Below are 13,617 nucleotides of genomic sequence, written 5' to 3' on the forward strand. Positions count from 1 at the left end.
CACATTAATGCCATAGATAGATAGATAGGTAGATAGATAGATAGTGATACCAATTAGTTAGATTACTTTGAATTTTCAGAAGGTAGAAAAATTGTCCTTTTTACTACAAAGGATCTTTTTTAGTAGTCAGTATCAAAAAATTGGGTTCCGTTTCAGTCTGGAAGCCAAGAAATAAACATGGACAGCTCTAATACTGAAATTAAAATATATTTGTCAAAAAGGACTTATTTCTCTTTCTTAAGTTCTAGGCTAATCAATTTTTTAAAAAAATTTTTTTTATTCATGAGAGACGCCGAAAGAGAGAGAGAGAGAGAGAGAGAGAGGCAAAGACACAGGCAGAGGGAGAAGCAGGCTCCCTATGGGGAGCCTGATGCAGGACTCAATCCCAGGACCCCAGGATCACACCCTGGGCCAAAGGCAGATGCTCAACTGCTGAGCCACCTAGGCATCTCTAGGCTAATCAACTTTTAAATTAAATCTCACTTTAAATTCAAAAACATGCAAAATTTTTATTTTAAAAAAATCTTAACTTTAAATTATTAGGTAATAATTTAGCTTCTTACCTTTTTTGTTGTTAATTTCACTGGTGATTTCCATAAATGTCTCTCCCTTCTAAATCATTTCTCTTTTATAATTAGCTTATCATCAGTTATTCAAAAAGAACTCTAGCACCATAAACAGTAATTTAATATAGTAACCTGAAGCCAAACAACTGTGTTTAAAATTTTGAAAACCAATGAGTAGTGGCTGAATATCTGAGAATATACTCTGTTATGTATAGGATAACTTATTAAAGTGATATTTCAGAAATCTTTTGAAGCAGAAAGAAGACAAATTTAAGCAATGGTAACATAGTAAAAGATTCATCCTTCCTATTTTTGGTAAGGAAATACTTTACTTATAGATAAAATAATGATTTACCATAGTTTGTTCTATGTGTTCCTTACCACAGTTTCAAAACACAGGCAACAGTTATATTAAAAATAGAAAGAGAAGTCTACACAGACCTAGCAGATTTGACTTTTATGTGAGGGTGCTGGTGAGTAGCCTAAATGTGTTGATTTGCCTTTTCTCACCTCGCTGTATTAGTTTGTATTCATTTCTCTTTAAGAGAGTTGCTCTAGCAGTATCTTGCTATTGATTGGCAATCCATTTATAATATTATAATTTTATAGACAAAATAATGTTCCTGCATTAATCTGTTCAGTTTGGTTGGAAAATTGGCTGAAATTGGAATCGATTTGGGAAAATTCTAGCACATTAGCCAATTTTGTAGATATGTTCCTTGACTAAGGTAGTAGAAAATGATCTCTCTGTTTATTGACATCAAAGCTAAAAGGATTATTCTCAATGGAGGAAACAGTGAGCTGAATAACCTGGCCTCAGACCTGATACATACCTGCCAATGATCATAGTAACTACCTGATGACCTACTGGACCCAAAACAAGTGACATATTCAGAAAAACAAATTCAGCAAGGCACCTATTTCCTCTATTTTTTTGGTGGGCAGAAGCATCTTATAAAAATAACCTGTGAAAGTTTGCTTTATGACTTCTACATAAAATATGCATAATTTCCTCTTAGATTACACCCAGTTTCAGGTTGTAATTGATTCCTCCAAGAGAGCCTTTCATGGATATTCACTATTGGAAAAGATTATTTCACATATTATCATTAGGTCTGTTTGTTTTTTCCAGTTGATAAAAGGTTATTCTCGAAGTCCTAAGCTTCTTAAATTTACCTACTATATCAAGGGCAAGAGACCTATGCCCACAGGCAGTTAATTCACAATTATTTACTTAAAACAAACCACACCTGGGCATTCTATGCTCCTGATAGCTATGTAGGCTGGAGTGCTCTATTATAAACACGGGTTCTTTCCTCTGCTCGTGCCCTTGGCTGGCACGCAATGACAGATCAGTTCTACTGGAGGACTAGGAGAAGAGCTTCCATCCTTGTTCCCCATGGAGTGTTCTTATTCCAGATCAAACAGTACAAATCATCACTTCAATTCCTTTCCTACACATTTGCAACTTACCAATGAAGGCATTTCTGTGCAGATAGAGACTTCCTATACATAAAATATTTAATGCAAGAAGTGGCTCATTACAATGCATAGCATCAATATTGTCCCCGTGACCCATTACGGCCCATGGTCAGGCTTCTGGTGTGCTACAGATTGAGGGGGGGGGAGGGGTTATTGTGTAACAGAGGAGAGACGGTAGAGAACATTTATTCTCTAATACAAGGTGTTACACGGACACGTACACAAAGCAAAAGGTTACCTGTGCTGTGATCCTGCATTATGAATTATTTAATAAATCGCATTATATCTGTCATAACTCAACAAAGTCTCATATTTCTATTCCACGAACAATCAAGTGACACTGAAATTGCTAATGTTTAAATAGCTAATATGAAGCTCTAGCTGTTTAATTGCCATGGCAAATGATTGCTTATAAAAATAATCAGTTAATAAAACTTATATTATTAATTTACATTGAAATTTAAAGAAAATGTTCTGCATAGTATAAAATGTTTAAATTCAATACATATTTCCAAATAAATATAGAAGTCATTGACATAAAATACAGTTTTTTGGTCAAAATTTTCTGTTTCTAATGTAATGAGGTATATAGTATAGATATTTGTGTAGTATCTCATGAGGGTGAAAGTGGCCTTGTCAATATTTTCTTTGGTGCCATAATTTAAAAAATAAATAATGGCAGGCTGTCTTCTCCTGCCTAGTTAGAGTTAGTCAGCCCTTCCATTTTGAACAAAAACTATATATTATAATTTCAGCAAATAAATGTAAATCTTAAAGGGAGAAGAAGTCTCTTCCTTTACATATTTGATGCACTAAGTTGAAGAGTATATTTCTAAAATTTCCTTTTAGTCACAATTTTTGATGAATGGAAAGAAATATTTTAAGCTTTAATTTTGTATGATCCGTGTTATCAAAGGAAGAGTTAATAAATGCATTTAATGAGCATTAACATGAAAGCTAGCACTTGAACCACAATTAATGCTTACCTTGTCAGCAGACCCGCAAGAGAGGTGAATAACAGCCTAGTGGCAAGTCTGTTAGATGTGCCATGGACAGAAGACTTTTTTTCTTTTAAACAATCAAAGCATCTAGCACCCAGCTTCCATCTGAGTGAGAAAAATGCCCAGAAGCATTGCCATTAGGCTATAAATCACTATTGGAAAGAGGTAAGCTATGTTTCCATAAGTGGTTAGAAAAAACGATCAGCGATATTCCTGGTCTTTTGAAATGTGTTGTCATCTGACCAAGGGTCCTTTTTGAATGACTCTCTGGACTGACAAAATAACATTCACTTTATGCAGGTTACGGGAGATCAACCGTCCTAAAAATTAATCACATTGGCTCAACACGTTGAATCTCACGGGATGACTCTAGGACGTTTCCTATGACTCTGCTTCCTATTGCACCTCCAGTCAGCCTGGGTAGAGATCAGAGGCTCCAAGTATTTCTCTGAAGAGCCCATCAGCTACATTATTTTTGGTCACTGCAAGTGCCTTATAAAAGAATTGAAAACCTTCCCTTGTGGACAGAAGCTAGTACTCCTGTGGGATTCAGTTACACCTTCAGACAATCTTTGAAATGAAGTAAAAATAAAATCACAATAAAGACAAGCAGTACATAATTGATTGTATAATTTAGTTTAGTAATAAAAATGTGAACAAAAAGTAACAAATGCTATTTGCAAACAGAAGCTCTCTCTTTTCTCACCATGGGAGTGGCATGTACCGTATAGGGACTGTTCCTTTGACCTATGTTGTACATAATGTGAGGGAAAAATAAGCATGCTTTAAAAATGTAGGTTGTTTGTTACTGCTGTATAATCAATCTCGCCTCGCCTGTTAAGGTGATTTACCATTCTCTATCACTGCCAACTAATTTCTCTTCCATTTAGTGCTCCTTCTCTCTCCCTCCCCTCACCCATATATATGGTTTTTCCTTACTCATTGTGTTTGCATACTATCAATTGCTTCCTCTTCTTCTATAGTGACAAAGTTGTTTTTTTTTTGTTTTTTTTTTTTTTTTTTTGCCTCCTATGTCTTTTCTGTCTTTAACACTAACCGACTAACAACCCTCTAAGATTCTCATTAAAATTCTTAGGAGCATGGATGCCTGGATGGCTCAGTTAAGCAACCCACTGGTGATTTCAGCTCAGGTGGGATGGGCCCCACATTGGGTCTGCTTAAGATTTTCTCCCTCTGCCCCTCCCCCCCGACACTTGCTCTTTCTCTAAAATACATAAATCTTTAAAAAAATTCTCGAGTCTCAAGGAAATAAACAAGGGGTAGTGGAAGGGGAGGTGGGCGGGGGAGATGGGGTGATGGGCACTGAGGGGGCACTTGACGGGATGAACACTGGGTGTTATACTATATCTTGGCAAACTGAACTCCAATAAAAAAATATACAAAAAAATTCTCAAAAGCATAAGTCATTTTGGTGATCCTTATTGAGCAGAATGTTCATGTATAGTTAATTTACCACTAGTCAGCCTTTATATTGATACATATGAGGACTCTGCTAAGGCAGAGTATTACATTACATTTTCTATGTAGATAATATTTTTGTTATAAATTTCCATGATTGAAAAAATGTCACATGCCCTCAAGTTTTATTAGAAGTAATGAATAGTTATTAGGGTTTCTGTCTTCAAGGCTTTTTCTAAACACTAGCATCTATTAATGGAGTAGTGGTACTATTACCATGGAGTTCATTCAAGAAATCAGCTATAATCAGATGCCATATTAAAACTGAAAAAAAAATCCTGAATGTTCCTACTCTGCTTTTTCTATATTAGCCAGAAAATACACATTTTAATGAAAATCACATTAATCTCTTATTTTAGGATATTTGGTTTCCTCTATTATTAGTCACTCTAGTATTAGTTGCAAGAGATGAATGATGTCATTTGATTCAATCACTGTATTCCAAATTTTATAAGAGAGAAAAAGAGTTCTATATCATGTCCAGGCACTGCTCACTCTGCTGTGCTTATGAGTTCATCTAATCCTTACAACCACATTTCTGGTTGACAATTCTTAAGCATCAGTGTATATGAACGTCAATTTCATGAAATATCCCTGGAATAATACATCCTGAGTTATTTTTTATAACTTAGAGTATTCATCCTTCAGAGGAGAAATAGCTTCAACGTTCCTTCAGTTTTCACAAATTCGTATTCCTATGCTGGCCTATTTCATTTAGTCACAGCATTACAGAAACCAAAGTTCGAAATATTTGTAGAACTAGTGAATGGAATTCAGTCAAAATAGAACTTCAGGCTCATGGCTTAGCATCCACCATCAGAAAAAAAATGTGAGGTTTATAATGGCAACAGAGGGAGAGAGAGAATGCATTAGAAATAACACTGGTGTTGACCTACAATATTTCTAGAGGGAGTCCTGATTCTCCTACTTTCTGGGTATATGATCTTCATTCTCCTCAGTTTCAGTGTTTTCAACCATAACACAAATTAGATTCAATGTTCATTATAGCCAATTGGAGATTCTTATTTTGCTGACGTCTTGTTTTCCCCTACTTCAGTGTCTGTAATTTCAGGGTGCCCCTGGAAGCTTAGATTCTTCCTCAGGAACAACATTACCCTATTAGACTAAGCAGTACCTTGTACTTTTCATCATTTTCCAAACTCACCTTTCTCCATCTTCCAAATTCAAATGGATATTTTCATTGTTTTATTTCAGATCATTAATTTATTTCATGTCATTGATGCTGTGGATGGAATTGTGTCCCTATAAAACTCATAGGTTAACCCTCAAAGTGGCAGTCTAGGGGACAGAGCTGAAAGGGGATAATCGTGGTGAAATGAGGTCAAAGGGTGGAGTGGTAATCCGATGGCATTGGTGGCCTCATAGGAGGAGGAAGAGAAAGAGATTTCTCTCTCCCTGTGCTTGCAAAGATGTCTTGTGAGGACACCCTGCAAAGCAAGAGAAGAAGTCTCAGAATGAAGCCTAGCTTACTGGCACCTTCATCTTGGGCTGCACAGCCTCCAGAACAATGAGAAATCAGTTTCTGTTGTTCAAGCTACCTAGTTGTAGTACTTTTAATGGCAGCCTGAGTTGACTAATACAATTAACCACTACCCTACTTTCCATCCCCCAAACCCACAACTTGCTGGAGTAACTCCAGCTGCATTTGTCAAGAGCCTCTTTAGACATTCTTTTTTTTTTTTTTAATTTTTATTTATTTATGATAGTCACACACACACAGAGAGAGAGAGAGAGAGAGGCAGAGACACAGGCAGAGGGAGAAGCAGGCTCCATGCACCGGGAGCCCGATGTGGGATTCGATCCCGGGTCTCCAGGATCGCGCCCTGGGCCAAGGCAGGCGCCAAACCGCTGCGCCACCCAGGGATCCCCTCTTTAGACATTCTTAAACCAATGAAATAGCATCGGTAGTAGGAATGGAATGTCTGGCTTGGAACATGGCAATTGGAGTAGAAATTAGGTTACTCTGAAGAAAATCAAGGGGCAGATATAAATAAGATTCTGCTAACAAAGGGAATGGTGGGAGGTGACAAGGGTTAGAAATGAAAATCCAGTATCTGATGGTTCTGTTTTTCTTCCCACTAGGTTTTCAAAAAAACATAGTGACTAGTTAAAAGGAGAGAGAATGTATTTGTGTTCTACTTATTTATTTAAAAAAATGCTTTAAATTTTTTTTCCTCTGAAGAAGTTCTGAGTAAATGATTTAGTAATTATTAGAAGAAAAAATGTAGCTGATGCCTTGCAAAAGAGCGAAAGAATGACCAGAAAGTATAAGGTCAATCTCATACATGATATTATAATAAAAAAGAAAGTTAAAGAGCAGAATGATATCTGCAGAGAACAAAATCCTACCAGAAAGATATGTTCATATAAAATATGAAAAATTTTACAATTTATTTCTCAATAAGCTGGAAGACGTGAAAAGTGTTACACAATGAAGGGAATAACTTTAATAAGAATTAGAAAATCTTAAAACAAGCACTTTGGAGAAAATAGTAAATATTTAGAACTTAAATTAGAGAAAATTAAACAGGGATCCCTGGGTGGCGCAGTGGTTTAGCGCCTGCCTTTGGCCCAGGGCGTGATCCTGGAGACCCGGGATCGAATCCCACATCGGGCTCCCGGTGCATGGAGCCTGCTTCTCCCTCTGCCTGTGTCTCTGCGCCTCTCTCTGTGTGACTATCATAAATAAATAAAAATTTTAACAAAAAAAAAAAAAAAGAGAGAGAGAAAATTAAACATAAGAGCAAATGAACAATACTTACCTGGCAGGGGAGATACCATGATCACGAAGGTGGTTTTCCCAAGGCGAGGCTTATCCACTGTACTCCGGATGTGCTGACCCCTGTGATTTCCCCAAATGTGGGAAACTCGACTGCATAATTTGTGGTAGTGGGGGACTGCGTTCGCGCTTTCCCCCTAAAAAAGAAAAAAAAAAGAGCAAATGAACATAATAAAAATATATATAAAGTAAAATATGTATCAAAGCATAGGAAATATGGTTTATAATACATATTAACATACAAATTATGAAATAGAAGATTAAAATAAAAATAAAAAATCAGGGTGCCTGGGTGGTTCAGTGGGTTAAACATCTGCTTTCAATTCAGGTCATGATCCTGGGGTCCTGGGACGAAGTCCTGAGTCAGGCTCCCTGCTCAGTGGGGAGTCTGCTTCTCCCTCTCCTTCTGCCCCTCACCCCTGCTCATGCTCTCTCCCTCTCTGTCTCTCTCTATAAATAAGTGAATAAAATCTTTTTAAAAAATCAAAAAAGAACAGGGAAAAGATAAAAAAGATTAAATTAGGAAATGAGTAGTTCTATTAATAGTCAAAGAAATGCCAGCATATGGATAATGGGAATCTTTGGGGAAAAAATCAAAGGAAGAGTGCACTAAATGTCCTTGCATTTAATATTGTAAGTTGTACCTTATATTTAATGTTATAAATAGTAAATTAAGCAACTGACTTATAAGGAAAACTATATTGTTATCAAATTTTTCCACACTGGTGATTTATACCAAAAGAAAATTGAATAAGAACTCAAGAAATGAAAATGTTGGGCAGCCCGAATGGCTCAGCATTGAGTACCTGCCTTCAGTCCAGGGCGTGATCCTGGAGACCCAGGATCGAGTCCCACGTAGGGCTCCCTGCATGGAGCCTGCTTCTCCTTCTGCCTCCCATGAATAAATAAATAAAATCTTAAAAAAAAAAATGAAAATGTTACCCACAAATTTTACATCTAGCAAAACTGACTTTTTCACACAAAGTTTACAAACTGTTGTTGAAATGTATAAACTGAGGAAATATGGTTCCCTTTTCTGAGGAATCTAGTAGAGGGCAACCATTTAGACAATCAAGATAACAAGGGAGACATTGACATAAGAACTAGTGATGAATGTTAAATATAGTTGCTTGCAGAATTAATTCTAAATGAGAATTAAAGAGTATTTAAAAAAAAGAGTATAGTATACCCAGACCATGTGGATATACCACATCTCCATCAAGAATGGTGAGAAAGTGTGGGAAATATGGATAGATAGATAGATAGATAGATTGATAGATATTGATATAGCTCAGAAATATTTTTTGAGAGTTTTCAGTGGATGTGCTGACATTATTATTGTTATTCTAAAACTATGTGTAATGTGTGGGAAATGAGTAATTATGGAGTTTGCTAATTCTATGATTGCTGGTGGAATTAAAACCAGGATTCTGATTTATTGTGAGGAAGAAAGATGTAATACAAATAGTTAATTAATTTTTTTAAATTTTATTTCAATTCAATTTGCCAACATATAGTACAACACCCAGTGCTCATTCCATCAAGTGCCCTCCTCACCCAGTTACCCTACATCGCCCCCCACCTCCCCTTCTGCAACCCTTTGTTTCCCAGAGTTAGGAGTTTTTCATAGTTTGTCTCCCTGTCTAATTTTTCCCACTCAGTTCCCCTCCTTTCCCCTATAATCCCTTTCACATTTCTTATATTCCACACATGAGTGAAACCATATGATAATTGTCTTTCTCTGATTGACTTATTTTACTCAGCATAATACCCTCCAGTTCCATCCGCGTCATTGTAAATGGTAGGTATTCATACCAAATAGTTAATTTTTAAATTGTATAATACTAAACTTGAAATTGAAATTTAATTATGAAAATCAAGAGTATCTATCCTGAGAAAGATATATATATCTGAAATATGTATTTATAGTATATGCATATATATTGTATGTATATGTCTGTATATTGTATTGTGTATGTATACACATTTTTATATCTAGTTTCACCACCAAAGTTCAGATACAGCGATCATCTCAGGAAAAATTAGAATCTCACACTGAGCACCCAAGCTGTAGTCTTGAAATACCACTTACCATCAAAAGATACTAGGGCGGGGGATCCCTGGGTGGCTCAGTGGTTTGGCGCCTGCCTTGGCCCAGGGCGCCATCCTGGAGTCCAGGGATGAGTCCTGCGTCGGGCTCCCTGCATGGAGCCTGCTTTACCTCCTCCTGTGTCTCTGCCTCTCTCTCTGTGTCTCTCATGAATAAGTAAATAAAATCTTAAAAAAAAAAAAAAAAAGATACTAGGGCTGCTTGGAAAAATATCTGATGGAAGATCTGGGGCGGAAATGTTAAAATCAGAAAACTTTGTTATAAAAATTGGTGATGAAGCTATCAAAGATTACTTGGGTCTGGTCAAAAGGAGCCAATTTAAAGAAGTTCCCATGACTGGAGGGACAAGATAATTCATACTTTAATTAGGATAATTAAAATTCATTTCAATCCATCAGTATGTTCTCTTAAAAAACAGATAATTCAAGGGAAACAAGCATTTATCTTGAAACAAAGATAAATAAATAATAAATGAGAAGACTATCTCTTTATAATAATGTTTCAACTTTAAAAAAAAAGCAATAAATGATAGAATTGGAATGTCACTAGTTTTCGATCCCAAGGAATTAATGGATCTAGGCATGGAGTATCAACAGCTACCAACATCTCACACACACACACACACACACACACACACACACGGAAACCATGTGGCATAGGCCTAAGACTATATGCCTATATAGTCTTCTCAAAGGGATTGAACAGGAGGCATGTTAAACCTCGGGATTTCATGATACTCTACATAGAAAACCCAAAAGTCTCCACCCCAAGATTGCTAGAACTCATACAGCAATTCGGTAGCGTGGCAGGATACAAAATCAATGCCCAGAAGTCAGTGGCATTTCTATACACTAACAATGAGACTGAAGAAAGAGAAATTAAGGAGTCAATCCCATTTACAATTGCACCCAAAAGCATAAGATACCTAGGAATAAACCTAACCAAAGAGGTAAAGGATCTATACCCTCAAAACTATAGAACACTTCTGAAAGAAATTGAGGAAGACACAAAGAGATGGAAAAATATTCCATGCTCATAGATTGGCAGAATTAATATTGTGAAAATGTCAATGTTACCCAGGGCAATATACACGTTTAATGCAATCCCTATCAAAATACCATGGACTTTCTTCAGAGAGTTAGAACAAATTATTTTAAGATTTGTGTGGAATCAGAAAAGACCCCGAATAGCCAGGGGAATTTTAAAAAAAGAAAACCATATCTGGGGGCATCACAATGCCAGATTTCAGGTTGTACTACAAAGCTGTGGTCATCAAGACAGTGTGGTACTGGCACAAAAACAGACACATAGATCAATGGAACAGAATAGAGAACCCAGAAGTGGACCCTGAACTTTATGGTCAACTAATATTCGATAAAGGAGGAAAGACTATCCATTGGAAGAAAGACAGTCTCTTCAATAAACGGTGCTGGGAAAATTGGACATCCACATGCAGAAGAATGAAACTAGACCACTCTCTTGCACCAGACACAAAGATAAACTCAAAATGGATGAAAGATCTAAATGTGAGACAAGATTCCATCAAAATCCTAGAGGAGAACACAGGCAACACCCTTTTTGAACTCGGCCATAGTAACTTCTTGCAAGATACATCCATGAAGGCAAAAGAAACAAAAGCAAAAATGAACTATTGGGACTTCATCAAGATAAGAAGCTTTTGCACAGCAAAGGATACAGTCAACAAAACTCAAAGACAACCTACAGAATGGGAGAGATATTTGCAAATGACATATCAGATAAAGGGCTAGTTTCCAAGATCTATAAAGAACTTATTAAACTCAACACCAAAGAAACAAACAATCCAATCATGAAATGGGCAAAAGACATGAAGAGAAATCTCACAGAGGAAGACATAGTCATGGCCAACATGCATATGAGAAAATGCTCTGCATCACTTGCCATCAGGGAAATACAAATCAAAACCACAATGAGATACCACCTCACACCGGTGAGAATGGGGCAAATTAACAAGGCAGGAAACCAAAAATGTTGGAGAAGATGTGGAGAAAAGGGAACCCTCTTACACTGTTGGTGGGAATGTGAACTGGTGCAGCCACTCTGGAAAACTGTGTGGAGGTTCCTCAAAGAGTTAAAAATAGACCTGCCCTACGACCCAGCAATTGCACTATTGGGGATTTACCCCAAAGATACAGATGCAGTGAAATGCCGGGACACCTGCACCCCGATGTTTATAGCAGCAATGGCCACGATAGCCAAACTGTGGAAGGAGCCTCGGTGTCCATCGAAAGATGAATGGATAAAGAAGATGTGGTTTATGTATACAATGGAATATTACTCAGCTATTAGAAATGACAAATACCCACCATTTGCTTCAATGTGGATGGAACTGGAGGGTATTATGCTGAGTGAAGTAAGTCAGTCGGAGAAGGACAAACATTATATGTTCTCATTCATTTGGGGAATATAAATAATAGTGAAAGGGAATATAAGGGAAGGGGGAAGAAATGTGTGGGAAATATCAGAAAGGGAGACAGAACATAAAGACTGCTAACTCTGGGAAACGAACTAGGGGTGGTAGAAGGGGAGGAGGGCGGGGGGTGGGAGTGAATGGGTGACGGGCACTGGGGGTTATTCTGTATGTTAGTAACTTGAACACCAATAAAAAATTTAAAAAAAAAAACAAAAAAAACCTCGGGATTTACCTGTCCATTTGGAGAAAATAGAGGAACATAGAGATCTTTCAAATCCATCTGAAATCAGCGAATTCTAGCCTGTGTGAAATGCCATAGGTCAAATAGATTCTTCAACTATAAATCGTAAAGGCAAAGGAAAGGAGGGGAAACTTATAGACTAAAGGATTGAAAATCATACCAATTTTTTTTTTTTTTTTTTTTTTTAGATTTTATTTATTCATTCAGAGACACAGAGAGAGAGTGAGAGGCAGGGACACAGGCAGAGGGAGAAGCAGGCTCCATGCAGAGAGTCCGACGTGGGACTGGATCCAGGGTCTCCAGGATCATGCCCTGGGCTGCAGGCGGTGCTAAACTGGGGTGCCACTGGGGCTGCCCCCAAATTTTGTTTTGACGTTGGGCAAATCTACGATGCTTAGGGATATACACTCTGGTGATGAAACTAGAAAGAAACAAAAATGGCTATCAGGGAAGTTAAGACCGTGGATATTTTGTGGGGAGAGAGAAGGATGTAATTGGGACTGGAAGTCTTGGTGGCTGGCAAAATTCTTGGCCAGTGGTGGTTACGAAGTCTTCATCTTCATTATTTAAGTGTGCGCAATCTGTGTTCACCACCACAAAGTAAAGTGGATTTCTTCTCTTAGCACCGTCCTGTCTTCTCTCTCAATAAGCTATTCCTTGTAACACACAGGTGTATATCCTACCAGAGATTTTTCTGACCCTTCATATGTGTGCCAGACAGATAGAAGGATGGGCAGAAATACCTAGGCATATAGACACATATGTAGTAGTAACCATAAACATAAACTTATTGAAGTTTTTGTGTATTTATAGAAATGCAATCAGGGTATACCTATAACCCACTGACTACTTTTTCTCACTGAAAAAAATATGTCTGTGATATATTTTCCATTTCTACTTTAACTGCATCCTCTTGAATGGCTATGCAATATTTTTTAGAGTAGCCTAAAATTATTTAACGTGTTTATTAATTATTGTGTATTTACAAATATCTATAAAAATATGAAAGATATGAACAACAGTGGTACAATGAAGACTCATGTCCCCATCACCAAGTTTAAAAAGGAGCCAATAACTTTGAAATTGTCTGTATCTTAGATATTGTCTTATTCCTTTTCATAGGTTATTTTACAAATGAACTTGGTATTGTCAAAGTTTCTTGTTCTGTGTTCCTATCTTCAAGATTTTACTACATTTCTTTAAATATATTATAAATAGTTATTTTAGTCTGTGTCTGATAATTCCAATATCCAGTTTTGAGATCTGGAGATTATAGTGTCTAGTATTTCCATATGTCATGGCATCTTATCTTCTTGTACATTTTGTGATTTTTTTTTACATGAGTTTATAATTTTTGGATCTTTATTTATGGAAATCAGGTTGAAGCTTGGATTAGAGGTGAGTGTTTTTTTCCTAGTGAAAATTTGCATATGCTTTTGATATATGCCTGGCTGCACTAGTAATTGGGAACCATTTTCAAATGAAT

General features: G+C 36.9%; 1 non-coding gene across 1 annotated transcript; it reads left to right on the top strand.

Annotated features, from left to right (window-relative positions):
• The first annotated feature begins 7,303 nt into the window (after positions 1–7,303).
• On the top strand, positions 7,304–7,467 carry LOC112674766 (U1 spliceosomal RNA). The gene has a single exon (XR_003145574.1). It is a non-coding gene; the product is annotated as a U1 spliceosomal RNA (small nuclear RNA).
• Positions 7,468–13,617: the final 6,150 nt, after the last annotated feature.

The sequence above is a fragment of the Canis lupus genome, chromosome 36 (assembly GCF_003254725.2).
Source record: "Canis lupus dingo isolate Sandy chromosome 36, ASM325472v2, whole genome shotgun sequence".
Lineage (NCBI taxonomy): Eukaryota > Metazoa > Chordata > Mammalia > Carnivora > Canidae > Canis > Canis lupus.